The 13,540-nt window shown below is 36.6% G+C and overlaps 1 protein-coding gene across 3 annotated transcripts in view; it reads right to left on the bottom strand.

Moving 5' to 3' along the window:
- VPS13B (vacuolar protein sorting 13 homolog B) overlaps positions 1 to 13,540 on the bottom strand; it is a 479,360-nt gene that overhangs the window by 120,233 nt on the left and 345,587 nt on the right. The window lies entirely within an intron of this gene.

The raw sequence follows: 13,540 nt of genomic DNA, 5'->3' as shown, positions 1-13,540 counted from the left end.
AAAAGAGAATTATAAAAAATTATCTGCCAAGTTAACTTTAACACAGTAATCACTCATGAAAACACAGCAGGTGTCTGTTACAGTGAAATGATGACTCACAACAGATGACGTGCCAAAAGAACTTGTGAAGGAAAAAAGAGTAATGATTTCTAGGCTTAAATGACTTTTTTTTTTTTAAATTTAAACTTTTTAAACTCTAAAGAATCTACAAGAAATTTATAGCTTAATATAAAACCATATCTCTGAAATAAGCAATGTAAATAAAAAGCCTAGTTAGAAGTGTTTTCCAGTTTTGAGCACTGATGCTCAAAAAGTCCTCTTTATCACTAAAATATTTTACCATGATGAGATGAAATAGAATGTAATATTAATCTGCAAAATCACAAAAAGACTAAACAGAAATCGCAAGCTGAAATGTATAAATACTATGCTGTAGAAAAAAATATTTTTCTTAAGTGTCATGGAAATGACAGCTGCCTTACATAAAACACCAAAGTTGGAGGAAACATCAGCACTATCTGCCTCTCAGCTTACCAAGGCTCACCAAGGCTACATATGGTCTTGGCTGTGACATTCACAGGTTTTCACATGAGAAATCATTGCATATAGAAATATTTCAAAAAGAAAACATATACCACCAATAAACAGTAAAAAGTACTTTCCTTCTATCATGGGAACTGCAAGAGTGAAACAAAAAGTTGCAAGGCTGTGTCCAGGGACTACATAGTACCAGGTCAAGAGACAGATATCCAAGTCAAGGAGAGACTTCAGGAAGAAAACACTTCCAATACTGCTCGTGAAACAAGTAGAAATCTTACAAAGAGCTTGAGGACAAGATTGGGGGCATATGCTAAAATATTTGGAAAAAAACCCTGCAGAAATTCAATAACAATAATAATAATGATGTATGGCCAACTCCTCTGATTCATACGGAATTGAGAGTCATGCATTCAGCCTGTACAACTTCCACAGCATAACTAACACTTCCATCTGTGCTGCCCAGTCAAAGTGTTTATTTCTGCTCTGCTCCATACAAGAACTAACATAAATGCCCAAGTCAATCAGATTTGTGACCAATCCAGCCCAGTATGCTGTTTCTGACAGCACTAGGAGGAGACTCTGTCAAGAGAGACGATGGACCCTGGCCACTTCCTGCAGTCTTCCTCTCCTACTCCCCAGGCATCCGTAGCTGTTGCATTTAGGATGCCAGTGGTACACACTTGTGTAGTCGGTTTAGTAACCATTCATGGACTTCTTGCCTATGAATTCGTCCACTTGCTTTTTGAAGATGCTGACAGTGTCTGGCTACCACATCCTTCTGGGGTGGCAAGTTCCAATTTATTTCTTTTCTCTGGTGTTAACCAATCTCCTACTCATTGCATTTCACCATCTTCTGTAGTGCAAGATTTGAACAGCTTTATCACTGCTGCTGTGACTTTGTAAACCTTGATCATAGTGCCCCTCGGCCTTCTCCTCTCCAGACAGGGAAATCGCAGCCTTTTTGGTCTCTCCTCACAAAACAGCTGCTCCAGCACCTTTAATCATTTTAGCTTCCCTCCTCTATTTCCGGAACTCCACTATGCACTTCTTGAGTACTCTACACAGTATTCAAGAACCGGGATCACTATGGTTTTATATAGCAGTAAAACAATGCCTTCTGTCTTGTTCTCAATCTCCATCCTGATGATGTCCAATATTTTGTTGGGGTTCTTTTGGGTGCCACTGCACATTGACTCAATGATTTCATTTCTTTGTTCTAGAACCTACTTCAATAGTTTCTTTTCATCTTCTCCACCATAGTGAATCATTCAAAAGGCAGATACAAACTAAGGCAAGCCATATCTTAACTTCCTTTTGAAAAATATAATCATGAATAACAAGTACTTAAAAAATTTATCATCAGCTTAACTACAGGAACGAAGGACAGTGAATTACTGAATTTCTTCAAGCTTTTGTCTTTATGCAGCAATATGAATAGATTCTACATACACTGCAGAAATTGGGTTGTGGGGGAGCTAAAGCAGTTTTTTAAAAATGTTCCTTTATATTGTGCTTTATGAAACAAAGGGAGCAAGCCCCTCTCCTTTTCTTTAAAGGAACGAACATACTAGAAAAAAAAGTATTACAGAGGAAATCCTAAAACGGAACCATTAACTAGCTGAGATTTTCTTTGAAAAGGCTTTTGCCAGCTCTGGTTACAATCTTTTCAGATTCACTCATGTACATATTTTTCAAATAACCAATAAAATTCCTTGCGGCTGATTTCTATGGCAGACTCGTATCACTGACTTGTAAATGTGATACCACTTTTAATGCAGCCTCTGTAAAAATAACTAGAGACCATTTTAATGAATTACTACATTGTGAGCCAAGAAATCCTGACTCCTCCTGATATCCTAGCAAAGTTAGGCTATTTGCACCTCAGCCTTTCTGTCTGGTAAATTACAAAGTGCTTCACCCATATACTGTACTGATGGCACCTTCGGAAATGGTAGAAATGGTTTTACTGCTCATGTATTGAGGGCAAGCAGAAGACAGAAGGGATGGAGCTGCGAAACAATCTTGCCATATCACTTCATGAAAACACTGCCTGAAACAAAAGTGGAGGGCATATGCTGCGTATCCCAGCAATTTTTAATTGCTCCATAGCATCAGCTCAGTCTGATGAAAAATCTTTTTAGAAAGCATGGTTCTGTAGTGAACGACGCTCTTTCGGGTACCTACATGGTATTCTCTTGTTCTCCGCTATGCAGCAGAAATTTCTACAGCTACCTGACATTTAGGTTATGCTTGACTTGGCTAGAGGGATTTAAAATACAATGTCATCCACTAAATTACAATCTTCCCGGGAGAAAAGCATTGCATGCGTATGACTGAGGGGAGGGAGAAAGCATAGTACTTCTGGTTTCCAAACAGATCCTGTCTTCTCACACAATAGATTCTCACACAAAAACTGATTTGACTTGAGGCCTACTTCTTTTCTCCTCCTCTTTTTATAATTAAGTATTTATTAACTGTGCTGGTCTATGTAAAGCACCTCAAGGAAGGGAAGAAAGTAGCTCTGCTTCCATCCCTATTCAGACTATAGTTTCTCTGTGAAGACTACTGCAAGGGTGCTAATTGGTCCCAACTGCTGAGTTTCCTGTTTTGCGGACATTCGACTACAGAAACTTTACCGGGACCCCAAATCAATTCACGCAGGTCACTGAATAGCAGTCAGATGGTAACTTCTGCTCAGTACTAAGCAGCACGGAATATGAACCAGTGCCCAAAAGGTGAAAGACACCGTATCCTATTACGGTTTTCTATGCCACCCGGTTCCACAATGAAACTTTGACTTACATATGCTCTTACCACATATATTATAAAGGCTGGAACAAGTGAGTCATGATTTGCAAGACAGCTTTATATAACAACTGGGTACAAAATAAAGGTGCAGAAGTACCCCTGGAACTTCTTGCATCAATTTCAGCTCACTAAGCATCAAGCCTTCCAACCAAGTTCCACAGTTAACCTGAAAATACACCTAGTAATAAACTTGGGAATCATTTAGGTACTCCTCTAATGGGATAAGGATATGAGAGGGAATGACTCTCAGTATAACAACTCTTAAAAGATTCTTTGCTTTATTATGGAATAAATGGGCCAATACTTTAAAGATGTCAAGAACAGCGTATCAGCTTGCTGTTAGCAAATGTAATGGTAACATTTATCATTGGGCCGTATTATATCAATTCTCTTACTCTTTACATAACCCATTTAAAATGAACAATAAAAGTTTTCTTTAATTAGCTACTGGTGTGCATTAACATGATCATGATTAAACCATAAAAACCAACTGTACATTACTCTGGTCCCCTATCCCATGTGTTTTACATTATTTTAGTTGAAAATGTACTTTGAGTCCCTTTTAAAAGTTCGACCTTCTGCTTTCAGAGAATTAAATGCATATTACTGTAGTGGAGAAGATAATGTTTCAGACCTCCAGGCATATATTAAACACACTGGCAGCACATTAGACAAAATGCTTTACTTATTAGATACTTCCTATTCTAAACAGTGTCATCAAAGGCTAAAAACAAAATCCATATAAAAGCTGCACAATGCTTCCACACAGAACCTGTGCCAAAATCCCTGTACTTTCCAACTAATGAGGAAAGGATGTGTACTCTTAACATATGAATGTAAGATTTTCCAAGCATTCACTTTAGGAAACAGGACTATTGATTCCACATGGCTTATGTTAAATGAAACTGTATTGGTAAAATAACCTTTAAGATACTTGGCATGATAACTATAATTAAACAGTATTCAAAGGAATAAAACAAAAGGGAATTTGGTTCCACAATGGCTAATTAAAATAAAATGAAAAAACACAGCATGTCATCTATCAAGATAAATTGTTATTGTTTAAGAACTATTTAAGTACTGTTAAAATATACTTTTAGATAAAATCTGAAAGGACTGGAAAAATATTTGTGGCTTAAAAATGGATAGTTTGGCGAAGAAAAAAGTATAGGACGCTGAAATTTTATGCTGAGATAATAGCTTTAAAGCTTTGAGCATAACCAGATGGTACTTAAATCAGAGGAATTCTACAGTTTCACTGTCAGAATGAGTTGCAATATGGAAAGGTTTTCAATAGCTAGAAAAAACATGTCAAGATGATAGTTTACTTCTTAGATCACTTCAGTGCATTTTCTCGTCCTTTCACAGTTATATATCCTATCAATACTAGACACCATAGAAAAGGTGTTGAAAGCTACACTAGTAGCTAGGGAACTGTGGCTAATTCTTCCTTTTCATGTGTTGAGATAGGTAACTTTACTAGCTTAACCCCTTGAGTTCAACAGGGCATATGACACATATATCTATTTAGTGAAAGGGCACGGAAATAGCACGTCCGGCAGAACACACACAGAGAAGTACATCATAAAATCAAGGGTAAATAAATATATTTGCTTTTCAAAATTGGCAAGCAATCCCATCTGAGCTCACTGCAATCTTAACCAGGTAACTCTTATTTATTTTCCATTCCTGATAAAAGTACCAAGATGTTAGAGACATGTCTTCAAAGTTTTCACTCTATAAAGAGAGGCAATAAAACCATCAAGGTAAACACACAACCTAATGCTTTAGACCACTAGTTAACACATTTTCCAAATCAGAGATAGGTGCTTAACAACCATTAGCAGCGTTTTTTCATTACATTTTCACTGTCTTAATCTATCAAGAGTTTTCAACGATAACAAATGTAAGCATGTGCAAATTTTGCTATAAACATTTCTACCAGTTTTATTTTCTTTTACTGGTTAATTCTTTAATTAATAGAATAACTGTAAACAACATAATCTTTGGAAGCGCAACTGCTCTAGATCAAAAGCATCTACATCTGCATAATTTTTCCAGCTTCTCATATTAATTATGGTTATATAATGACACTATTGAAGGAAAATTTCCAGCCTTCTGCATAGCCATTCCTTAACACTGATCAAACTCCTTCAGCCAATCATGAGATCATTCTTCACATTACATAAATTACGGAAAGAGTCACAAGTGTGAAACCACAGAATCAAAGTGCCAATCACATCTGCTCTCTCACTGTGGCGTGTGACCTAGTTTTATTTCTTTTGCTAAAAAGTAGTAATATTTTCATGGAAACAAATATCTTGCCTAGCACACAAACTGAGCTACAGAAAAGGCATAAGTTCCAGTTTGGGTTTGTTTTTGGTTTTTTTTTTTTTTTTTTTTGTTGTTGTTTTTTTTTTTCTCCTGTTATGCTTAAACTGGAATTATGAAGAACGCACTGCAGAGTTTCTGTCTGGCTTTGTTCTAAGTACTTCATCTACTCCATCAAAGAGTCTCCAACAGTTTAGAAATGTATTTGACAAATCATTGTTATCTAAAGAACCATTTTTTGGTTAACCAAAGTTTGCTACATTGTTCTACTGAACACTTCAACTAAACAAATTTTATTTTGTTTGCATGAGAGTTATACTATCGACTTCAATCCTGACCATTATAAAATTATTTTGTAAATTGACATAGTAATCTCACTGGAAAGTATAACGAAAGACACACAAACAAGCATATTAGACTGCTAAATTATGTCTTCCATTCTAAAAAATTTTCTACTTTAAGTTTTAATTAAAACTTCAGTCCTACAATTTAATCTAGACAGATATGCTTCTACGTGTATCAATCAGATGGTATAACATGAATTCAACACTTTCCTCCAAAAAGGGAACTACTAAATCAAGCCAAAATGAGGCAACAAAAATATCAGAAATGTTTGAAACAGTTTATTTCATATAAAAGTCAAATGTATTTTTTTCTACTAAGGAATTTTCTTTTTAACCAGAACTTGCTGCAAAAGAAATTATGCTAGTTTGAAGTGTAATAGTGTATAAGAGCTCCCAGGCCTACAGAAATATTCCTGACAGGATTTCAATTGTACTTTTCACAATACTGCAGGAATTACGTGAAAGATGTGATGGCAAGGAGCAATACAAATCCAGCTTTTTTGTTCAATGTATTTCCAGCTCTTAAAAAGTAGAATAAGAGGCTACATTCTGTTAAACATTGATCCAAATATTCATAAATCAAAGCTGTGCTAAATGCTCCAATTGTAAAATGGGCATATGCAAACGCTAAATCCTTTCTAAAGCCAACATAATTGGTTTTTTAATCTTAATACATACAGTTTATTTATTTTGCTACCCTATGAAAGGCCAGTAAGAAACTTTTGTGTTCTTTTTTTTTCTTTCTAAAGAAACGCTTTCAATTTAAAAAGACAAGGCTGAAATCTGACGGAGTACTTTGTGCAACAGTAATTTTTCATTCATATTTTTGCTAAAAGTATTAGCTTTCTTGTGATATTTTTCAAATTTGATTTCAGAATTTGAAGTCCACATCTTTGCTTTTATATGAAAAAATCTGAATTAAAATAAATATACATATTTACTTTAGACAAGGTGAGGGTTTTTTCAATTTTGCACATTTTTTTTTTGTTAAAGCCACGACACAGCATTTTTCCATGGGAGTCTGCTTGTATATTTCACTTGGACACTTTAAAAGAAGTAGCTGAAAATGCAGCTTGATTTTGCATGACATTTAACATTTCAGTGTTAACGTTTCAGTAGAAGACTGCAGTTTTACCAGTATATCCTGGTTTGAGGTAAAACAGAACCAACTTTCTGTTCAGTAATTTGACTTCTTAGCTAGGCCTCTTCTAACTCTGAGATTAACAGCATGTTGTGTCTAAAGCGGTTCGTTCAGAGTGATAAGACAGTTTCTGCCAAGGAATGGTACGCAGCGAGGCTCTTGCTTATACCTATTGCTACAACAACCAAGGTCAGCTAATTTCATTATTTGCCCCATTGGAGGGTCAGAAGCGGAAAAGCATAGAGGGGTCCCACCTGTGGGGAGGAGCGGACAGGACAGGTGACCAAAAATTGACTAACAAGGGTATTCCATCCCATCTGCCCCATGCTCAGTATAAAAGCTGAGGGATCAAAGGGTCAGCTCTCCTCCTTCAATGGCTGATGTCTGAGGAGGACCCTGTCTGTTATCTGCCTTTGATCCCGATCCGTGTGTTCCTGACTCCGACTCTGGAACCTGTTTCCCACTCGTTGCTGAGTCCAGCCTGGGACTTCCCCAGTGCCTGATGGTGACGTCATCCTGGGAGCTTAATACAGTTTTGTATATACTGTATCTATTTCATTATTTTCTTTTTTATCTTATTATTAATATTTCATTAGTTTAGTTTCTTACAAACTCGTAAATCTCTATCTCTCCTCCTCCTCTCCGTGTACGAGAGGCTGGGGGGGAGCATCTGTCGCCGGCCATTGGCTGATTTGGCCAAAACCATGACACAGTATCAGTTTTAGGTCACATTTACACACAGATATACTGAACTAAATGGTGGTTTAGAGTTGAACTGATCTTATCGAAAGCAACTTTGTCTCATCAAGCTAGCTGAACCTTTCGGGAGGCTGAATTAACTCTCATTCACTGGTGTCCCTCAGTACATTGAGCAAAAAGAAAAACCAAAACACAACAAAAACATTCAAGGACTTACAATTGTAAGTCATTAAGGCTGTGATTTCACAACAGAAAGCTTGCTCTCAGTCACTAGAGAGATACCAACTCTCTCTAATTCATCCCCCAGTATGGCTGTATAACCACATGTGCCGTTGGAATTGGCATGTCACAGCCTGCAGTGGCAATATTTTAAGCAGTGTTGCCACTGTCCAGGACCGGGAAATCACAGAGCTACTGGGTGGCACCTATCACAATATTGGGCTTTGGTGCAGAAAATCCCTGGGTCCCACACATTGATGTTTTCTTGACCAGGTGTTCAACCTTTCTCGTGTGATGAGTATGTTTAAATTAAGAATTCACTGAACAATTCTTAGATTCAAGAGTTTAAATAATGTAATAATATTAAATATGGAAATACCAGATGATTCACTGTTACGACATGAGAAATTTAACAACGTTATTTACTCCCATTGGCGTAAATTGGAATATTCTCCCATTGACTAATATTCAGTGTTCTGTAAAATAAATTAAATGATGGAGAAGCAAATGCCAAATACCCTGGCAGTGATTCAAAGCACGATTCAACAGAGCCTCAGAATGCATTTTCTAGGATAGGATGAACGAACGTATGAACAATGAAAAGAGTAATTATTGTAGTACTGTAAAGTAACTTGGTACTTGACTTTCATGATACAGAATTATTTGTATTCAGCCTCTTGACTGAATTAAGTGTAAAGTTAAATGAACTATCCCCAAAATCAAATGCTATGATCTTTTCCTTAATATATATTAGAGCCTTTATCTGTTTTGAGCATTAAAATAACTAAATCCACAGCAGATTAGAAGATGTCATGTACAAATGTTGCCCAACTAAATAAGCTTCGCTCTACATTATTTCCAGTAACGTAAGTCCGACTGAGTCAGACTATATGCCACAAACAGGAAAATCCACAGTACAGGAGTCTCCAGTGAGAAATGTCCAACTGCTGGCACACTATTGCTCACTGAAACGTGTGCTGGGATGTCAAGTGCCTCACGTTTTAAAGCTTCCAGATGTCTGGAAAATTATCTTTCCTGACTTACTGCTTTTTTCTTTTTTTTTCATTTTTCTTTAAGTTACATCTCACCTGTATCAAGCCAAATAAACATGTATCTAGCCTAGTGTTTAACTAAATCATGTTTCCATTTGTCCAGAGTATCTTACAAAAAGACTACATGAGGAAATAAAGCACATTGCGAGTGGCATGTGAACTGAAGACTAGGAAATTAAGAATTCCAGAATACGTTTTTTTGGTAACAAGGCCATCACAAAATATCCCCATTTTTAGCAAGTTGTTTGTCACAGCCTTGGTGTGCAATTCCACGTCAGACAGTTTGTGTCTCCTCATTTGTGCCTTGTGTGATTGTGTAAAACAGACAGTTCACAGTCTTGAAGCATCCAAAAAGTAATCCCAGAAAAAAACCAAACCAAACCAAAACAACAAAAAACCCCAAAACAAAAAAATACCCCAAAACTTGAGAAAAAAATGTACTTGTTTTTTTGGCCTGTTCTGTTTCCTGCACTGGCTCATTGTAGTACTACAAAGTAGAGAAGGAAAAGGGCAGACTGTGGCAGGCCAGCTTGGATTAGCTTAATGAGCCTCAAAATTGCCTCCTAAATTGTGCCCTCTGAACTTGTTTAAAAATGATTAAAATAAAGAAAAGAATTGTGGTATTGGAGCAGGAACAAAAGGTCAGAAACAGGACCTTTGTAAGCCCACGTCAGGAGCAGATGACACATGGAGCCGCATCTTCAGGCTCTTCTGACTGATCAAGCCTGGCAGTCTTCCAACCGCCTTAGTCTCTCAGTGCCAGGAGGCTGCTTCAAAGCACCCAGCACTCAAACCATGCTGAGATTTGACTTTATACCTTACTGGAAAAATCAATGGAGAATTATTATGAAACACATCCTGCAGCAGTCTGCCATTTTCAAAGCTTCTAACTGCAGCATTAAGATTTCACTGGAGCCATCTAACTGTGGGCTGATAACGACAGAGACAATTAGGAGGCCTAGATACAAAGACAAATTTTCTCTTAATGAAAAACACTTTTGGCCTTTACGTGCTTCTATATGGCATTATTACAGTGTATTATCTTAAAGATGCAAAAAGATTGCAGATATTACTGAATATTATTTACATATACTGTTTTTGCATAAAAATAACGTTTTTATCAATTTTGGGCAATGCAGTTCCTTTTGGTTCACTAACAACTGCTGTTTTTTTTCTGTGGTTTTTTTTTTCCTATTTATTGAATGTTATTAAAATACTTTCTTAAATATTATTCTAAGTATAATTTATTAAATTATGCAACTACTGCAGTGGCCATGCGGCAAATATACACTTGTAAATGGAAATGCACACGGCATAAGAACAGTATGTCTGTGGTCCATACTTTCAAAATATTTGTGAGGTGCTGCCTTAAAGGTAGTGTTCAAAATAGTTTCTAATTCAGCTATATATGCTGTGCAAGGTATTCCTTTCTGCACACCCATTTAAAAATGTTGGTTCTCATTCCTAGTACTGAAAAAATAACCTTAATAACCTTTGAAAAGCAAGCTCAGGATGGTCCACCTTCTAGAATCTCCAGACAGCCCAAACAAGAGATGGACAGAACTGCCTTATCTATTTCACATGTGGTAAAACATAGTATTTACAAATGTCATCTGAAATGAGCATCCTTTAGTGTACTGCTGTAGAATATTATATCAAAAACAATCTTTGAGGAGGTATCTTAGCATTTTCTATTTGTCTCTAAAGCCTTCTTAAGATACCAAACCTCCAGCACATGCAGTGGTATGACACAGCTATGAACTACTTTTAACCACATCTTTGATCTACAGCAAAATAGAAGTTAGGGAGAAGAATAAAATTAATGAATGGGACAAAAAAAACCCCTCCACATAAGGGACTAAAATTCTGCTTGAATTATTACATAAATACTAACAAGTTTTAACTGTTTAGAGTGATGATCATTATTATGTACGTATATGTACAATCATACATACAAGTATATAGTACAAAAAAATCTATTGGTTTGTTTTTTTAATTAGTTTCCAATTTTATCGTACCTAACTTGGAAGATTCCCAGTCTGTCAGAATGCAGCATATAAGAATCTGGGAAACTTGCTCCTGAATTTGGGGTCAGCTGCTGAGAGATACATGAGACCTTGTCCAAATAGCCAGGATGCACAACTTAGTGCCAACTTTCTGACTTTTATTATTTTGGTAGCTGGGACATACTGATCCTAGGCATAAATCCATTTGCTATGGTGGGCTTCATCATGGACAAATCTGGACAAAGACCCAATGAGGCACCCAACCCAGACCAGTCTACTGAGAAATTGCTTGGTACAAACACCAAGGATCCAATAGACACAATGGGTAAAACCCCCAGATATTCAATATGTAATTAACATTTATCTGGGGAAAATGCCTTACTGCCAGATAGAATGAATTTTATGAAAAATGGGGAGATTTTCAAGAGCATGTAGATCCGTTAAGAGTTTGGCAGACAACTTATTTGTGATTCTGAATCTCTCCTACTCTCTTCTGTCCCTGTTTTGGAAGGCAACGAATCATCAAAAGTGCCTGATTTATATCAACAAAATTTTAGAGACTAGATCGCATGTTTTAGAGGGAAAGTAAAAAAACCCATACAAATTACTGCAAGAATACAGGTGTATTAATGCAAACACACAGACCTAATTATTCCTGTACCTACGTGAAGAAAAAAAAAGTCCGACTTCCTAAAATACTGTCTTAACTCACTGTTCTTCAAATATAAGTTTCACAAAACCTCTAGGCAGGACCCCTACTCAGTAAAGCTAACAGATTTTCAGTTTTATGTATTCTCTATTTTAACCAACTTTCCAATAATTCAAAATAGTTGTCACTGTTGATTTCTGACTCACTATTACTCCTGTGCTTTGATGAAGAAAGCTAAAATTAGTGGAAATCTTTACTTAGGAGGGGTCAAGAATTAAGTTTGCAGTCTTGATTCATGTAATGAGTCACAGGTAATTTGGAGGGAAGGTACCGTTTCAGTGAAATGAAAAGAGTTGGAAATACTGCCCAGAAACATGTACTGAGGAAAAAAATTGCTAACATGCAAGGTTATTAAGCGAAACCATTAACTAGCATAGCAGAACACCGAAGTTGCACACTACGTACAAACAAGCGAGAGCTTTACAATTTCTTCTCTCTACACAGGTACTGGTGGCCAATTATCTGCAGAAATAAGTCCAGAGTAATTGGAAATGGCTGCAAACCTGAATTTGATTCAGTAAATGTTATTAGTATCATATGCATGACTCATGTCAGTGTCTTATCACAATCATAATCTATGATTTCACCATTGATATAGCAACCAGTAACTCAATCAGAGTGAAGCTAGCTGTAAAAACGTAAAAATGTAAGTATTGTCCTGCTCTTTAATCTGCTCCATACCCACCAGAAACACTCTGCAACAGAAGTCAGGGTGACTACCACCTCTACTATCTAAATGGGAATTCGAACAGTACTGGATTTTATCATACTTATCAAAGCCACAGAACCTATGCATGTACTTTGTGGGCCTTGTCACCAAAGGGTGACAATGTACTAAAATGCAGTTCACTGTAATCTTACTATATTGGCTTTTATGGTAGATGGCAGAATACATCAAACATATTAGAACCGAATGAAATACAGCTAGGGTCCTTATTATCCTTCCACCTGAACACTGTCCAGGAAGAAACACTATTGCATTCACTGCTCCATTCAACAAAAATCCAGTGCAACATTCAAATGTTCAAGACAACTGGAAAATTATTATTACTGAGACAATTGAAGTTCCCTGCAAGAAGGACATGGAACAAAAATAAATTGTTGGGATTCAGAGAGGCTCGGAAGCCCATATAATCCCAGAAACTAATGTCGCTAATCACAGTGAGAATACTAATATCAGAGAATTATTGTCTACTTTTCGAAACCTGAACTGAAGTGTAAAGTTCAAACTACATTCTTCCATCCAAAATACCTAGTTTAAATTCAGCCACCTCAAAATTTTGATGGTGTGACTGGATGCAACTTGTGCAGCATTGCAGGGGGATCAATGAAACTCTCCAAAGCAACTTAAAATAAGTTAAAAAAAATGCTTAGATTTGAAGATCAAAACTAAATTGTGCATTTCCACAAATTCCAGGTAGACACACAACTCAAAGCATTTGTCATGAGAGGTCGCCACTGTGTGAAACCTCTGTGCATACATGCACATTCACATGCACGTGTATGTCCTTTTGAGTAATCCTCATGTGTTTTGCCTTCATATCTGTAAAATGGACCCTTTCTCTTAAGGCTTCCTATTTTAGCATGAATTTACGTTGGGCCCTCACCTCTTTTTTGCTTTATTGAGAAGTAAGATTTCTGCTTGGAAGTGTCTTAGTAAAATCACAGCCATTTTCTCCATACAAGAATTG

The sequence above is a fragment of the Chroicocephalus ridibundus genome, chromosome 2, assembly GCF_963924245.1.
Source record: "Chroicocephalus ridibundus chromosome 2, bChrRid1.1, whole genome shotgun sequence".
NCBI classification, from domain to species: Eukaryota; Metazoa; Chordata; class Aves; order Charadriiformes; family Laridae; genus Chroicocephalus; species Chroicocephalus ridibundus.
Note: the sequence above shows the minus strand (reverse complement) of the source record. Positions and strands in the feature narration are given on the sequence as shown.